The following is a 19637-nucleotide window of genomic DNA, read 5'->3' as shown; positions in this document are numbered from 1 at the left end:
GCGGAGCTGCTGCTGGGGTGCAGGGCTCGGGAGAAGGCTGCTGAAGTCTCTGGAGGAGACTCTTGGAGACATTGGGCAGAGTACTGGCTTGGAGCAGTACTCATGCTGTGTAGGTCTTGGGACCTGTGGCTTAGTTCCTGTAGTGAACTGTCCTCTGTACTATTTGTAAGTTATATTCATTTTCGTCAAGTTGATTGTGTTCCCTGTCTCACTGCTTATACATACCATCCCATTTATCTAAACCAATGATGTACTCCTGTTCCCAAATATATTATTGTACAAGGACTTAATAATAAACTGTGTTTGAGTAGAATAGTAATATTCACTGTCCCCGTTATTTATTCTTATTTCCATTATTTATGTTTAGTTAAAGTAGTGAGAGGGTGAGTAGTGTGGAGTGGTGGGTAGAGTAATGAGAGGTGAAGTTGTAGTCACCAGTGACCTCACATTACGTACCTACCGCTCACCTCTCCTGTCACATTACCTACCAACCTCCGCACTCATCCCTCCTACTGCCTCGCCTGTCACCTACCTACTGACTCCCTCCCGCTTACCCCCATATTCCCCTAATCATCACCCCCTTACATGACAAGACTCACCACACTCACCATAGATTCACCATAGTGACTCACCAAAGATTCAGCATAGTGACTCACCATAGTGACTCACCATACTCACCATAGAGACTCACCATAGTGACTTACCATAGTGACTCACCATAGTGACTCACCATAGACTCACCATAGTGACTCACCATAGTGACTCACCATAGTGACTCACCATACTCACCATAGTGACTCACCATAGATTCACCATATAGACACCATAGACTCACCATAGTGACTCACCATAGATTCACCATACTCACCATATAGACACCATAGACTCACCATAGATTCACCATACTCACCATATAGACACCATAGACTCACCATAGTGACTCACCATAGAGACTCACCATAGTGACTCACCATAGAGACACCATAGTGGCTCACCATAGTGACTCACCATAGAGACTCACCATAGAGACTCACCATAGTGGCTCACCATAGTGACTCACCATAGTGACTCACCATAGAGACTCACCATAGTGACTCACCATAGTGACTCACCATAGTGACTCACCATAGTGACTCACCATAGTGACTCACCATAGTGACTCACCATAGACTCACCATAGTGGCTCACCATAGTGACTCACCATAGACTCACCGTAGTGACTCACCATAGAGAGACACATCAGATAAACACAGAAAAAACGCCATAAACACCGCAGATAAACAAAAAACACCGCAGAAAAAATAAAGAAACACAAAAAGACGCGACAAAATGCAGAAAACAAACAACAGAAAAGCACAACAGGAAAACAGACAACAGAACATCACACAATGAACAGAACAAATATAGCAAAAACAGAAAATTGTCAGAAAAAGAAATAGTAAAACGTCATAAAAACAGTAAAAAGCACAACAGGAAAACAGCCTAAAGAAATAAGTAGAAAACGGGAAACAGAAAATAGAGAAACGAGCAATAAAAAAAAACTGAAGTGGAGAATAGCAGAAAAAGACAAAAAGAAAAAAAAATAGAAAACACACAAAAACATAAACTGATAAAATACAGTAAAAACACAACGGAATAACACACCCCAAAAACAGCAGAAAAAACGCAACAGAAAAACACCAAGCAAAACAAACAGAAAACACACTTAAGTATAGCCAAAACTTGCTGGTCCCTCGTCCCTCCTCCTGACCCTGTCCACATTGAAGACCTTCCAAGCGTCAAATCGAAATTTCTATCAAAATAAACAGCCAAGAGTCAGCCAAGCAGAGAACCCCTTAAACAGCCGCTGCTGTCTTGGACACTGGCAGGTATTTTCACAGTGGGAAAGGCTATTTACAAAGTGGATGCTATTTTCTCAGGGGCAGTGGAGGTTGTGGATGGTGGGTAATCTCTGTTTAGGAGTTGTGTGGTGTTGGAGTAGAATGTTGGTAGATGTGGTGTCATGGGGGTGTAGTGTGGTGTGTTGGTGTGTTGTAATGGTGGAGTATGGTAGTGTAGTTTGTTGTGGTGGTGTAGAAGGGTAGTGTTGATGGTGTAATGTTGTATTTTGGTGTGCTGGTGTCCTGGTGTGTTGTAGTGTGGTATTGTTGTATTGGGTCTGGTGAGTTGGTAATGTGTTGTAGTGTGTTAGTGTTTGTTGCAGTGGTTTGGTGTGCTGTAATGTAGTGACGTGCTGGTGTCATGCTGTGTTGCAGTGGAGTGTTGTGTTGAACGGTGGTGTTTGTGTTGAACGGTGGTAAAGCTGGTTGTAGTGGTGTAGCACGTTGGTTTTATGCTGTGTTGCAGTGGTGTAGTATGTTGATTTTATGCTGTGTTGCAGTTGTGTAGTATGTTGGTTTTATGCTGTTGCAGTGGTGTAGTATGTTGGTTTTATGCTGTTGCAGTGGTGTAGTATGTTGGTTTCATGCTGTGTTGCAGTGGTGTATGTTTCATGCTGTGTTGCAGTGGTGTAGTATGTTTCATGCTATGTTGCAATGATGTAGTATGTTTCATGCTGTGTTGCAGTGGTGTAGTATGTTTCATGCTGTGTTGCAGTGGTGTAGTATGTTTCATGCTATGTTGCAGTGGTGTAGTATGTTTCATGCTATGTTGCAGTGGTGTAGTATGTTTCATACACAAATAACCCGCACATAGAAGAGAGGAGCTTACGACGACATTTCGGTCCGACTTGGACCATTTACAAAGTCACACTAACTAGAATTGGAGCAGGACGGGTATATATAGGCAGGAAGAGGTAGTGGTGGTAGTAGTAGAAGCAGTAGTAGTAGTAGTATTAGTAGTAGTAGTAGTAGAAGTAGTGGTAGTGGTAGTAGTGGGGAATTGAGGAGGAGCCAGTCAAATACAACGAAAGGGGAGGACTGCAAGGCAGTTAGGTGCCCACAGAGGGAGAGCAAGTGCACAGAGATGGGGGGAAGGGGATGTGATGAAATAAATAATGAAGGAACAGAATCACGAGACAGAAGAAAGAAAGACAACCCAGAGGAGAAAAAAGAAGGAAAGGGGAAGAGGGAGAAGAAGAAAACGAAAAAGAAAAAAGAAAAAATGAGGAATCAGGTTAAGTCACGGGTGTTCTGAAGTTTGGAGCATTTTACAATGTAGTGGGAGAGGAAGGCATCTACAGAGACGAAGCCAGGGCTAAGATTCGTACAAGGAAAGTTGTGTATTAGAGAGGATTCAACTAGACGGCGACTGTTCGAGTTGGAAGTAGGGAAGACAGTTTTAGCGGAAGACCAGTCAATAGGATGGCTGTGATCTCTGACGTGACAGAACAGAGCATTGTTAGTGTCGACAAGCCTAACACTATTTTTGTGCTCCCTAAGTCTATCAGAAAAAGATCGACCAGTTTCTCCAAATTATTGAAGAGGACAGGAGGTGCAAGAAATAGAGTAGACAACAGGAACATCTCTAGAGGGAGGAGAGGTATGAACGAGATTAGTGCGAAGAGTGTTAGTCTGGCAGAAAGTAAGCTTGATGTCTAAGGGACAGAGAGAATTGTTGAGATTAGAAAGACCGGAAATGTAGGGAAGGCAGAGGACAGAAGAGTTCCCAGGAGTAGAGAGTTTGGGAGAGAAGAAATTACGTTCAGCACGTGAGAGGGCAGAGTCTATGAAATGGGAAGGGTAGCCAAGACGGGAAAACGAATTATGAAGAGTGGAAATTTCTGCTGGAAGGAACTGAGGATCACAGATGCGGAGGGCACAGAGAAAGAGGGAGATAACACTTTTCTTGACAGGGGAAGCATGATAGGAAAAGTAGTGAATGTACATGCCACTGTGCATAGGTTTTCGGTAAACGGGAAAGGAAAAACCTGTATCTGAGCGGTGGACGTGAACATCAAGGAAAGGAAGCAAGTTATTAGATTCCCATTCAGCTTTAAACTTAATGGAAGGGGCAAGATTATTAAGAGCTTCAAGGAAAGGTTGGAAGAGACTGGAGTCATGAGGCCACAGAGCAAAGATGTCATCCACATAGCGGAGCCAGAGTGAAGGTTGCAAGTCGATGGTAGGAAGAACACTCTCGAAGTATTCCATGTAAAGATTAGCAAGGACAGGAGAGAGAGGAGAGCCCATAGCCACACCGAAGGTTTGAGAATAATATTTTCCTTGGAAGGAAAAGGAGTTAGAGTCCACACAGAGGCGGATAAGATCAAGAAAGACATCAGTAGGTATAGGAAGATGTACAAACCCTTCATGGGCCTTCTCTCTAAGGAAATCAAGGACATCATCAAGAGGGACAATTGGTGAAGAGGGACTCAACATCAAGACTAAGCGTCTTGCAGATTGGGAGAGAGCGAACCCGTTCAATGAAGTTTTGAGAGTGACGGAGGTGGGCAGGAGAAAAAGTACCAAGAAAGGGAGTGGGGGTTTTGGCCAGCCAAGAAGCAAGAGAATAAGAGACAGAACCTCTAGAGGATATGATAGGACGAAGAGGAATATCAGGTTTATGAGTTTTGGGAAGGCCATAGAAATAGGGAAGAGAGGGACAGATGACACGAAACCGTTGAACAAAGTCAAAGTCAGGAGGACAGAGGTCGGAGAGAGTCCTTAGTTTCTTGTTGAAAGTTCTCTTGATGCGATCAAGAGGGTTGGAAACGAGAGGAGTGTAGGTACGTGAGTCAGAGAGCAAGACATCAGCTATACGGAGGTAATCCTCGCGATCAAGGATAACTACCGAATTACCTTTGTCAGAAGATAGTATGACAATGTTAGTGTTAGATTTAAGAGAAGCAAGTTGGTAACGGCGCGGAAGGTGGTGATTCTTAGAAAACAGACTAACAAAAGCAGGAAGGAGAGCGCCACGAAAAGTGGACAAGTCGGAAGATTACGGGACCGAGATTGACGGAAAGAATCAAATGTTGAGATGTTGAGTCCCTCTTTACCAATTTCCCTCTTGATGATGTCCTTGATTTCCTTAAAGAGAAGGCCCATGAAGGGTTTCTACATCTTCCTATATCTACTGATGTCTTTCTTGATCTTATCCGCCTCTGTGTGGACTCTAACTCCTTTTCCTGCCAAGGGAAATATTATTCTTAAACCTTCGGTGTGGCTATGGGCTCTCCTCTCTCTCCTGTCCTTGCTAATCTTTACATGGAATACTTCGAGACTGTTCTTCTTCCTACCATCGACTTGCAACCTTCACTCTGGCTCCGCTATGTGGATGACATCTTTGCTCTGTGGCCTCATGACTCCAGTCTCTTCCAACCTTTCCTTGAAGCTCTTAATAATCTTGCCCCTTCCATTAAGTTTAAAGCTGAATGGGAATCTAATAACTTGCTTCCTTTCCTTGATGTTCATGTCCACCGCTCAGATACAGGTTTTTCCTTTTCCGTTTACCGAAAACCTATGCACAGTGGCATGTACATTCACTACTTTTCCTATCATGCTTCCCCTGTCAAGAAAAGTGTTCTTATCTCCCTCTTTCTCCGTGCCCTCCGCATCTGTGATCCTCAGTTCCTTCCAGCAGAAATTTCCACTCTTCATAATTCGTTTTCCCGTCTTGGCTACCCTTCCCATTTCATAGACTCTGCCCTCTCACGTGCTAAACGTAATTTCTTCTCTCCCACACTCTCCACTCCTCGGAACTCTTCTGTCCTCTGCCTTCCCTACATTTCCGGTCTTTCTAATCTCAACAATTCTCTCTGTTCCTTAGACATCAAGCTTACTTTCTGCCAGACTAACACTCTTCGCACTAATCTCGTTCATACCTCTCCTCCCTCTACAGATGTTCCTGGCGTCTACCCTATTTCTTGCACCTCCTGTCCTCTTCAATACTTTGGAGAAACTGGTCGATCTCTTTCTGATAGACTTAGGGAGCACAAAAATAGTGTTAGGCTTGTCGACACTAACAATGCTCTGTTCTGTCACGTCAGAGATCACAGCCATCCTATTGACTGGTCTTCCGCTAAAACTGTCTTCCCTACTTCCAACTTTAACAGTCGCCGTCTAGTTGAATCCTCTCTAATACACAACTTTCCTTGTATGAATCTTAGCCCTGGCTTCGTCTCTGTAGATGCCTTCCTCTCCCACTACATTGTAAAATGCTCCAAACTTCAGAACACCCGTGACTTAACCTAATACCTCATTTTTTATTTTTTATTTTTATTTTCCTTCTTCTCCCTCTTCCCCTTTCCCTTTTCCTTCTTTTTTCTCCTCTGGGTTGTCTTTCTTCTGTCTCGTGATTCTGTTCTTTCATTATTTATTTCATCACATCCCCTTCCCCCCACCTCTGTGCACTTGCTCTCCCTCTGTGGGCACTTAGCTGCCTTGCAGTGCTCCCCTGTCTTTGTATTTGACTGGTTCCTCCTCCTCAATTCCCCATTACTACCACTACTGCTACTACTACTACCACTACTACTACCACTACTACTACTACTACTACTACTACTACTACTACTACTACTACTACCACCACTACTGCTTCTACTACTACTACCACTACCTCTTCCTGCCTATATATACCCGTCCTGCTCCAATTCTGGTTAGTGTGACTTTGTAAATGGTCCAAGTCGGACCGAAACGTCGTCGTAAGCTCCTCTCTTCTATGTGCGGGTTATTTGTGTATCGTTCCAGTCAGGGTATTGTGCCCTTTTTGTTATTTATTTAGTATGTTTCATGCTGTGTTGCAGTGGTGTAGTATGTTTCATGCTGTGTTGCAGTGGTGTAGTATGTTTCCTGTGTTGCAGTGGTGTAGTATGTTTCATGCTATGTTTCAGTGGTGTAGTATGTTTCCTGTGTTGCAGTGGTGTATGTTTCATGCTATGTTTCAGTGGTGTAGTATGTTTCCTGTGTTGCAGTGGTGTAGTATGTTTCATGCTATGTTTCAGTGGTGTAGTATGTTTCATTCTGTGTTGCAGTGGTGTAGTATGTTTCATGCTATGTTGCAGTGGTGTAGTATGTTTCATTCTGTGTTGCAGTGGTGTAGTGTGTTTCATGCTATGTTGCAGTGGTGTAGTATGTCTCATGCTGTGTTGCAGTGGTGTAGTATGTTTCCTGTGTTGCAGTGGTGTAGTACGTTTCATGCTATGTTGCAGTGGTGTATGTTTCATGCTATGTTGCAGTGGTGTAGTATGTTTCCTGTGTTGCAATGGTGTATGTTTCATGCTATGTTGCAGTGGTGTAGTATATTTCATGCTATGTTGCAGTGGTGTAGTATGTTTCCTGTGTTGCAGTGGTGTATTATGTTTCATGCTATGCTGCAGTGGTGTAGTATGGATCATGCTGTGTTGCAGTGGTGTAGTATGTTTCATGCTGTGTTGCAGTGGTGTAGTACGTTTCATGCTATGTTGCAGTGGTGTAGTATGTATCATGCTGTGTTGCAGTGGTGTAGTATGTATCATGCTGTGTTGCAGTGGTGTAGTATGTTTCATGCTATGTTGCAGTGGTGTAGTACGTTTCATGCTATGTTGCAGTGGTGTATGTTTCATGCTATGCTGCAGTGGTGTAGTATGTATCATGCTGTGTTGCAGTGGTGTAGTATGTTTCATGCTGTGTTGCAGTGGTGTATTATGTTTCATGCTATGTTGCAGTGGTGTAGTATGTTTCATGCTATGTTGCAGTGGTGTATGTTTCATGCTGTGTTGCAGTGGTGTAGTATGTTTCATGCTGAGTTGCAGTGGTGTAGTATGTTTCATGCTATGTTACAGTGGTGTAGTATGTTTCATGCTGTTGCAGTGGTGTAGTATGTTTCATGCTGTGTTGCAGTGGTGTATTATGTTTCATGCTGTGTTGCAGTGGTGTAGTATGTTTCATGCTATGTTGCAGTGGTGCAGTATGTTTCATGCTGTGTTGCAGTGGTGTAGTATGTTTTATGTTGTGTTGCAGTGGTGGAGTATGTTTCATGTTGTGTTGCAGTATGTTTCATGTTGTTTTGCAGTGGTGTAGTATGTTTCATGTGTTGCAGTGGTGTAGTATGTTTCATGTTGTGTTGCAGTGGTGTAGTATGTTTCATGTTGTGTTGCAGTGGTGTAGTATGTTTCATGTTGTGTTGCAGTTGTGTAGTATGTTTCATGTGTTGCAGTGGTGTAGTATGTTTCATGTTGTGTTGCAGTGGTATAGTATGTTTCATGTTGTGTTGCAGTGGTGTAGTATGTTTCATGTTGTGTTGCAGTGGTGTAGTATGTTTCATGTTGTGTTGCAGTGGTGTAGTATGTTTCATGTTGTGTTGCAGTGGTGTAGTATGTTTCATGTTGTGTTGCAGTGGTGTAGTATGTTTCATGTTGTGTTGCAGTGGTGTAGTATGTTTCATATTGTGCTGCAGTGGTGTAGTATGTTTCATGCTGTGTTGCAGTGGTGTAGTATGTTTCATTCTGTGTTGCAGTGGTGTAGTATGTTTCATGTTGTGTTGCAGTGGTGTAGTATGTTTCATGTTGTGTTGCAGTGGTGTAGTATGTTTCATGTTGTGTTGCAGTGGCGTAGTATGTTTCATGCTATGTTGCAGTGGCGTAGTATGTTTCGTGTTGTGTTGCAGTGGTGTAGTATGTTTCCTGCTGTATTGCAGTGGTGTATGTTTCATGTTGTGTTGCAGTGGTGTAGTATGTTTCATGCTGTGTTGCAGTGGTGTAGTATGTTTCCTGCTGTATTGCAGTGGTGTATGTTTCATGTGTTGCAGTGGTGTAGTATGTTTCATGTTGTGTTGCAGTGGTGTAGTATGTTTCATGCTATGTTGCAGTGGTGTAGTATGTTTCCTGCTGTATTGCAGTGGTGTATGTTTCATGTTGTGTTGCAGTGGTGTAGTATGTTTCATGTTGTGTTGCAGTGGTGTAGTATGTTTCATGCTGTGTTGCAGTGGTGTAGTATGTTTCATGCTATGTTGCAGTGGTGTAGTATGTTTCATGCTGTGTTGCAGTGGTGTAGTATGTTTCATGCTATGTTGCAGTGGCGTAGTATGTTTCATGCTGTGTTGCAGTGGCGTAGTATGTTTCATGCTGTGTTGCAGTGGCGTAGTATGTTTCATGCTGTATTGCAGTGGCGTAGTATGTTTCATGCTGTATTGCAGTGGCGTAGTATGTTTCATGCTGTGTTGCAGTGGCGTAGTATGTTTCATGCTGTGTTGCAGTGGCGTAGTATGTTTCATGCTGTGTTGCAGTGGTGTAGTATGTTTCATGCTGTATTGCAGTGGTGTAGTATGTTTCATGCTGTATTGCAGTGGTGTAGTATGTTTCATGCTGTGTTGCAGTGGCGTAGTATGTTTCATGCTGTATTGCAGTGGCGTAGTATGTTTCATGCTGTATTGCAGTGGTGTAGTATGTTTCATGCTGTGTTGCAGTGGTGTAGTATGTTTCATGCTGTATTGCAATGGTGTAGTATGTTTCATGCTGTTTTGCAGTGGTGTAGTATGTTTCATGCTGTATTGCAGTGGTGTAGTATGTTTCATGCTGTATTGCAGTGGTGTAGTATGTTTCATGCTGTGTTGCAGTGGTGTAGTATGTTTCATGCTGTGTTGCAGTGGTGTATGTTTCATGTTGTGTTGCAGTGGTGTAGTATGTTTCATGTTGTGTTGCAGTGGTGTAGTATGTTTCATGTTGTGTTGCAGTGGTGCAGTATGTTTCATGCTATGTTGCAGTGGTGTAGTATGTTTCATGCTGTGTTGCAGTGGCGTAGTATGTTTCATGTTGTGTTGCAGTGGCGTAGTATGTTTCATGTTGTGTTGCAATGGTGTAGTATGTTTCATGTTGTGTTGCAGTGGTGTAGTATGTTTCATGTTGTGTTGCAGTGGCGTAGTATGTTTCATGTTGTGTTGCAGTGGTGTAGTATGTTTCATGTTGTGTTGCAGTGGCGTAGTATGTTTCATGTTGTGTTGCAGTGGTGTAGTATGTTTCATGTTGTGTTGCAGTGGTGTAGTATGTTTCATGTTGTGTTGCAGTGGTGTAATGCATTGGCATAAAGTAATGTTGTAATGTTGTGGTGTGGTAGTTTTACATACCAAACCTTCCATATGTTTCCTCCCACATCTCTCCTTCCATACCCCCCCCCCCCTTCCATTTTCTTCCTCGTTCGTATCCCCTGCAATAAAAAATTAATTTCTTTCCCAACAATTTCAACACAATAGGCAAAACTATGTAGCTTAATTTTAGTTACTATTTTCGTGACTTAGGAAATCGTAATCACACGAATACAAAGAAATCACAGAATTGGCCTGCTTGTTTTAGGTCTTTGTTACCGTGAGTTCTGGCCCTACTCGTTCTGTGGTTACGTTGCTGCTTAAAAAATGTATTTACGGTATCAAGGTGTCTTTCTAAGTCATTTATAATGCTTTCACTTGATATAAAAAGCAGATGATAAATGACATTGTAAGCATGGATTGAAAGGAAAATTGATGAATGAAAATGGGATTTAGAGAGAGAGAGAGAGAGAGAGAGAGAGAGAGAGAGAGAGAGAGAGAGAGCGTGAAGTATGAGAAAGGCAGACAGCAGAGCATTTGGAAGTACACACTGAGCCTACTGGGATGAATTATCTGCTTCTCTCTAAATTAACAACACACACACACACACACACACACACACACACACACACACACACACACACACACACACACACACACACACACACACAAGAGATTAGTGCAGAAGCTAGAGCATCAGGCGCATATAACAGGAAGGGCACTGCAATGGATCAGAGAATACCTGACAGGGAGGCAACAACGAGTCATGGTACGTAATGATGTATCACAGTGGGCACCTGTGACGAGCGGGGTCCCACAGGGGTCGGTCCTAGGACCAGTGCTATTTTTGGTATATGTGAACGACATGATGGAAGGGTTAGACTCAGAAGTGTCCCTGTTTGCAGATGATGTGAAGTTAATGAGGAGAATTAAATCTGATGAGGACCAGGCAGGACTTCAAAGAGACCTGGACAGACTGGACACCTGGTCCAGCAAATGGCTTCTCGAATTTAATCCTGCCAAATGCAAAGTCATGAAGATAGGGGAAGGGCACAGAAGACCACAGACAGAGTATAGGCTAGGTGGCCAAAGACTGCAAACCTCACTCAAGGAGAAAGATCTTGGGGTGAGTATAACACCGAGCATGTCTCCGGAAGCACACATCAACCAGATAACTGCTGCAGCATATGGGCGCCTGGCAAACCTGAGAACAGCATTCCGATACCTTAGTAAGGAATCGTTCAAGACACTGTACACCGTGTATGTCAGGCCCATACTGGAGTATGCAGCACCTGTTTGGAACCCGCACTTGATAAAGCACGTCAAGAAACTAGAGAAAGTACAAAGGTTTGCGACAAGGTTAGTTCCAGAGCTATGGGGAATGCCCTATGAAGAAAGATTAAGGGAAATCGGCCTGACGACACTGGAGGACAGGAGGGTCAGGGGAGACATGATAACGACATATAAAATACTGCGTGGAATAGACAAGGTGGACAAAGACAGGATGTTCCAGGGAGGGGACACAGAAACAAGAGGCCACAATTGGAAGTTGAAGACACAATTGAGTCAGAGATATTAGGAAGTATTTCTTCAGTCATAGAGTTGTAAGGCAGTGGAATAGCCTAGAAAATGACGTAGTGGAGGCAGGAACCATACACAGTTTTAAGACGAGGTTTGATAAAGCTCATGGAGCGGGGAGAGAGAGGGCCCAGTAGCAACCGGTGAAGAGGGGGGGCCAGGAGCTAAGACTCGACCCCTGCAACCACAAATAGGTGAGTACAAATAGGTGAGTACACACACACACGCACACACACACACACAGACACACATACACACACACACACACACACACACACACACACACACACACACACACACACACACACACACACACACACACACACACACACACACTATATATATATATATATATATATATGTTTATATTTATATATATATATATATATATATATATTTATATAATGGGGTCCACTCGTACCACTTGTTCGTGGGTACAATATATATATATATATATATATATATATATATATATATATATATATATATATATATATATATATATATATATATATATATATATATAACAAAGTCGGCCGTCTCCCACCGAGGCAGGGTGACCCAAAAGGAAAGAAAATCCCCAAAAAGAAAATACTTTCATCATTCAACTTTTTCATCTAACTCACACATAATCAGTGTTTTTGCAGAGGTGCTCAGAATACAACAGTTTAGAAGCATATACGTATAAAGATACACAACATATCCCTCCAAACTGCCAATATCCCAAACCCCTCCTTTAAAGTGCAGGCATTGTACTTCCCATTTACAGGACTCAAGTCCGGTTTTATAAAAACCGGTTTCCCTGAATCCCTTCACTAAGTATTACCCTGCTTACACTCCAACAGATCGTCAGGTCCCAAATACCATTCGTCTCCATTCGCTCCTATCTAACACGCTCATGCACGCCTGCTGGAAGTCTAAGCCCCTCGTCCACAAAACCTCCCTTACCCCTTCCTTCCAACCTTTTCGAGGACGACCCCTACTTCGCCTTCGTTCCCCTATATATATATATATATATATATATATATATATATATATATATATATATATATATATATATATATATATATATATATATATATATTTATATATTGTACCCACTAACGAGTGGTTTTGATCAATAACAACACTGAAATTAGCCAAGGAGTCGAACCCATGCTGCTTTGGCCCTCCTCATGGTGAGCATGAAACACCAGACGCTCTAGATGTAAAGAAATACTAAACATCAGATTAAATCATTTTCATTCACCTTTGTATGCGTTATTTGAGTACTGTTTCTCTCACGGTATTTGCCTCTTTATTCTTTAAAAGGGAAAAGAATAAATAAAATGAAACGCTTGCAGTCTCCAACCGAGGTAGGATGACCTGGGAAAAATATATACCATAGTATATTGGAAAATGGCTTGGTATTTGTAGAAGAGATGGAAGTGGATGGTAAGCTATAATTGCCTCTACTTAATACTCTCAATATCTTAACTAATGATGTTATCCTACAACCACTCGCACAGTTGTGTGCACCAGTGGTTCTGCTGCTTCGAAGCGTCAGTTCTGTTATTACTATCACCACCACGTCTGCCACATTACTGCTACTATTAATTGGGGTGTCTTGTCAACTGACTATCCAGACGTAGGTGCTGAATAAACGTCAGGAATCCGTTGACTCTAGAGTTCCCCATTATAGTATCTACGTGAATCCAATACTTTATTATTTACTACTACTACTACTACTACTACTACCACCACTACTACTACCACTACTACTACTACTACTACTACTACTACTACTACTACCACTACTACTACCACTACCACTACTACTACCACTACTACTACCACTACTACTACCACTACTACTACCACTACTACCACTACTACTACCACTACTACTACCACTACTACCACTACTACTACTACCACTACTACCACTACTACTACCACTACTACTACTACTACTACCACTACTACCACTACTACTACCACTACTACTACCACTACTACTACCACTACCACCACCACTACTACTACTACTACTACTACTACCACTACTACTACTACTACCACTACTACCACTACTACTACCACTACTACTACTACTACCACTACTACCACTACTACTACCACTACTACTACTCCTACCACTACTACCACTACTACTACCACTACTACTACCACTACTACCACTACTACTACTACTACTACTACTACCACTACTATCACTACTACTACTACTACTAACACTACTACCACTACTACTACCACTACTACTACTACTACCACTACTACCACTACTACCACTACTACTACTACCACTACTACCACTACTACCACTACTACTACCACTACTACTACTACCACTACTACCACTACTACTACCACTACTACTACTACTACCACTACTACCACTACTACCACTACTACTACCACTACTACTACCACTACTACTACCACTACTACCACTACTACTACTACTACTACTACTACTACTACCACTACTACTACTACTACTACTACCACTACTACCACTACTACTACCACTACTACCACTACTACCACTACTACCACTACTACTACCACTACTACCACTACTACCACTACTACTACCACTACTACTACCACCACTACTACTACTACTACCACTACTACTAATACCACTACTACCACTACTACTACCACTACTACCACTACTACCACTACTACTACCACTACTACTACTACTACCACTACTACCACTACTACTACTACCACTACTACCACTACTACCACTACTACTACCACTACTACTACTACTACCACTACTACTACTACCACCACTACTACTACTACTACCACTATCACTACTACTACTACTACCACTACTACCACTACTATCACTACTACTACTACTACTACTACTACTACTACTACCACCAACACCACCACCAAATTGTTTGCCCAGCTGTTTCTTGACTGACTGTTATCTCTTAACGTGTACAACTTTCTGCTGGTAATTTATTCCACACTGGAGAAAATCTTTGCGATCATTCATGTTCTTTCATTCAATCGTTTTGAGTTATGGACTCGATGTTTTTTTTTTTTTCGTATGTTTCAACACCATTCAGTATCTTTAAAGTTTGAATAAGGTCTCGTAATTTCCTTTTACTAAGATAAAAACAATGTTGAATGCTTAATTTCGTCAACTTAGTTTATTTTTGAGTGATGGTCCGAGCTTCGTGGGTGTTTTCTCTGCCCAATTCAGTAAATCTTCGTCTTGAATGTAATTTAGAGACCGAAACTTGGCAATGCAGTCTAACAGATGCATTATATTGTAAAGTCAATATAGTGTGTGGGGTGAATATGGCAATGGTATACAATACCAACAAGTTGTTTTCCATACACATCAGGCTTATTTAGTCGAATATATAGGAAGCAGCAGTGGTTCTATTTCTGTATTCGACTGAAAAAGGCTGCTGTGTAGCCGAAACATTTCGGCTACTGTTGCACATGTCGTATCATGGTGTGCGGTGTTTTGACCTTTTACATTATTGCTTCGCTAAGATTAGTAGGTGTTAGGTACTTCTCGAGGTCGTTATTTATGGTTACTCCATGTCACAGGCTACTCCTGGTCACAGGTTACTCCTGGTCGCAGGTTACTCCTGGTCGCAGGTTACTCCTGGTCACAGGTTACTCCAGGTCACAGGTTACTCCTGGTCACAGGTTACTCCTGGTCACAGACCGGGCCGCGGGGGCGTTGACCCCCGGAACTCTCTCCAGGTAAACTCCAGGATCTTATCTTCGGTTTGTTTGCTGCCAAACATTTTGTATTCATGTTTGTTATGCCCAAAATGTCCCCCCCCCCTTTTTTTTTTTTAGACATGTCATGGTTGAAATTCATCTTCCACGTCTGAAGTGTCACAGTAGACGAAGATACCATAAAACATTCAGACAATTGTAGAGAGAGAACCTCTTCATAAGGCAGAGAAACACAGTAGCAGAGAGAGAGTAGATGGAAATAGAGGGAGAGGCAAGCAGATATCCTGAGAGACGGAGATAGGATGTTAGTACTTCAGACGGTTTAGTGAGAGTGTGTAACAAATGTCAGGGGCTGTAACTCGCATGTTAGGTCACACTTACTATGTTTTATAGTGGTTTTATCAGGGAAGTCTCTCTCTCTCTCTCTCTCTCTCTCTCTCTCTCTCTCTCTCTCTCTCTCTCTCTCTCTCTCTCTCTCTCTCTCTCTCTCTCTCTCTCTCTCTCACACACACACACACACACACACACACACACACACACACACACACACACACACACACACACACACACACACGCGCGCGCGCGCTTGTTGGGAAGTATTTCTTCAGCCAGAGAGTTGTTAGGAAGTGTAATAGTCTGGCAAGCGATGTAGTGGAGGCAGGAACCATACATAGTTTTAAGACAAGGTATGATAAAGCTCATGGAGCAGGGAGAGTGAGGATACAGTAGCACTCAGTGAAGAGGCGGGGCCAGGAGCCGAGTCTGGACTCCTGCAACCACAATTAGGTGAATTAGGTGAGTACACACACACAAACACACAGTAGTAGTAGTAGTACTGCTACTACTAGTAGTACTAGTAGCTCTAGTAGTAATACTAGTACTAGTAGTTTTAGTAGTACTAGTACTAGTAGTTCTAGTTTTAGTAGTACTAGTACTAGTAGTTCTAGTAGTACTAGTAGTACTAGTTCTAGTAGTACTAGTAGTTCTAGTACCAGTAGTAGTTCTAGTAGTAATACTAGTAGTAATACTAGCAGTGCTAGTAGTAATACTAGTAGTACTAGTAGTTCTAGTAGTAGTACTAGTAGTAGTACTAGTTCTAGTTGTACTAGTAGTGCTAGTTCTAGTAGTACTAGTACTAGAAGTTCTAGTACTAGTAGTTCTAGTAGTACTAATTGTACTAGTAGTTCTAGTAGTACTAATTGTACTAGTACTGGTAGTTGTAGTACTAGTAGTTCTAGTAGTACTAGTACTAGTAGTTCTAGTAGTAGTAATAGTTCTAGTAGTAGTACTAGTACTAGTAGTTATAGTAGTACTAGTAGTTCTATTAGTACTAGTAGTACTAGTAGTTTTAGTAGTAGTACTAGTAGTTCTAGTAGTAGTAGCAGTAGTAGAATTGTGGAGAGATGGGTTGGGTTTGCGAAGGAGCTGTCAGCATCAGTGACTTGATCCTACATCTGACGCTCCACCGACTTACCACATACAATTCCTCCGATTTTCACTTTTAATTCTTGACGAGGTAATTCCAGTACCTACAGCTAATGACTAACATTCATATGTACTCTGATCTGAATCAGGAGTACTTCCGCGTCCCCTTCCAAGAATATTTAAAAATGTTGAATGTTATCCTCTGTAGGACTCGAGGCTGAGGGACTGATTACCTCAGACTCCTCCTCATCATCTCTGTATTGGACTGAAGAAGCCACTGGCTGGCGAAACCCAAATGTTGCACAAGTGTCTCGTTTATCAACCTGTCGATTTCCTAAACCTTTTATTCACATAAGTTGATAAAGCTCTTCGTAGAGCGAAACATCGTCCAAATAGAGGCCGCTTCTGCGTACTTGTGTCTTTACGTAACTTTGACGTTTCGCCCTTCAATCCTGGAACAGTTCAGTTGTGATTTGCTAAGAGTCCAGTACTGACAGAGATCATCTTGCAAGTCTACTCACATACGTATGTGTAAGTTGTGATATACATAGAATACATTGATTCATATAACAATGATAAGGTGATACATATAGCCATAATATTTGATACATATAGCCCTGATGCGCTGATACATATAGCCCTGATACGACAGTACATATAACCCTGACAAGATGACCCATATCGCCGTGACATGGTGACCCATATAGCCGTGACAAGATGATATATATAGCCGTGATAAGGCGATGCATATAGACGTGACATGTTGATACATATAGCCCTGACAAGGTGATACACATGTATCTAACACATTGACTAATGACATTGTCATGATATATATATTCTTGACACGTTGATTATCATGTACCTGACACATACATATAACCTTGATACATATGTAACTGTCACGCTGATACATATGTAACTGTCATGCTGATACATATGTACCTGTCACACTGATACATATGTATCTGTCATACTGATACATATGTACCTGTCACATTGATACATATGTACCTGATACACGGACACACACGTACCTCTACTGCTTCTGCTGTCTCCAAATTTATCATCTCCGTATCCGACTGACGATGCCTCTTGGGCAGGCAAAACATTTCGGGATCAAGGTACCTAACTGATACACAATCATCTTCCTTATCTATACTGGTACACAACCATCTTCCTTATCTATACTGATACACAACCATCTTCCTTATCTATACTGATACACAACCATCTTCCTTATCTATACTGGTACACAACCATCTTCCTTATCGATACTGATACACAACAATCTTCCTTATCTATACTGATACACAACCATCTTCCTTATCTATACTGATACACAACCATCTTCCTTATCTATACTGATACACAACCATCTTCCTTATCTATACTGATACACAACCATCTTCCTTATCTATACTGATACACAACCATCTTCCTTATCTATACTGATACACAACCATCTTCCTTATCTATACTGATACACAACCATCTTCCTTATCTATACTGATACATACGTTCGTAATAAATACATGTATCTATTAATGCATTGATACATATTTCTGCAACACATTTACCCGATGATGATATATACGTCACTGCAGTAATGTTCATGTCTACAAATATTCGTGTTTGCTTTTGACAGGTTGATTCACAAATAATAATGAAAATATCATCAGGTTTTCCTCTAACTGATTGGTTCCAGTTTCCTAATCAGCCCAGTGTAACTATCATGCGCCGACCTAATCAAAATACGCGATTTTCCTCATTAATTTTGCCAGAATGTTTATTCTGTAAAATTCTCCAAATATGTGACCAATGCAGGAGACAAATCATGAATATTTTTTTTAGGTGATTTAAAAAGTTTGGCTAGAAAATATTTAGCGTTTAGTGCAGAAGCTGCTTAAAACTGTTGTTATTCATTTTTCCCTAGCTTCCTTAGTCAGTAATTCTTCATGGTTATAACTGACCATAATTTTTAAAGGGGTGGAACGGTAAGCCAGCGGAAGACCTCGGTCAGATGACCAAAAGCTCCAACGGCGGGTCATCAACTAAGACCTCCGTCAGGAAACACTTGTCCTGTTTCCTGACAAACCTTACCTAACCTAACCTCAGTCAGTCACTAAATTAATACTAAGCTCACGGTGACAGTCATATACATTCACTTTTTATAGTCTGAAGTCAACAGATTCCTAATGTTTGTACAGTGACTGAATCAGACGATGTGTTGACAACTAGACACCTGGAAAATAATAGTAGTAGTGGTAGTAGAATGTTATGATAGTCACTGCTGGATACCAAAAGCAGAGCCACTAGAAATAGTTTTGTGAGTGACAAGGGAAGTAACATGACTAAGATAGTAACAGTACTAGTTGCTCTCTAGTTCTTGTCTTCTATCCAATCTCGTCTCTTCTGTAATTTTCATGCCACTTTTTTTCCATTATGGTATGTGTGTGGTACGTTAAGTGTATGTAACATTTTACTCGGCGTATGTCACCCATACAGACATGCCTTCTCCACCAGCGAACTAGGCGCTAAGGATTTAACGATCAGGGGTCCCTTCGTTATACCAGAACCTTGGTACAACCAGCCAGTCACAAGGAAGCCCGTCAAAAGTGTGAAGCGATGTGGGACGCTTCTGAAGCAACTTTGGCAGACTTACTTTCCCAGCTGGTCGCTGCGGTTCTCACCGTGTCTTGTGCTTGTATTTGCCTCATTGTACATAGGTGTAAATACTGTACATAGGCTACACATGCACTGTAAATACCAGTTAATTTTGGTGAAGGAAATAGTCATTTATTATTTCTGCTGCCCTTTTGCTCGTTCCTAAGTGGTTATCGTGCTACAGCAAGGTGTGCAGGGTGGTAGTCTACACATGTGCCCGTAATAGTATGGTATATTTTCCCGTGTTTTCATGCTGGCAGTGGCCGGTGGGATGGAGGGTGGGGAGTGCCCTCTGCTTT

The sequence above is a fragment of the Cherax quadricarinatus genome, chromosome 87 (assembly GCF_038502225.1).
Source record: "Cherax quadricarinatus isolate ZL_2023a chromosome 87, ASM3850222v1, whole genome shotgun sequence".
Taxonomy (NCBI): Eukaryota; Metazoa; Arthropoda; class Malacostraca; order Decapoda; family Parastacidae; genus Cherax; species Cherax quadricarinatus.
The sequence above is the reverse complement of the archived record's forward strand: the minus strand, read 5'-3'. Positions refer to the sequence as shown.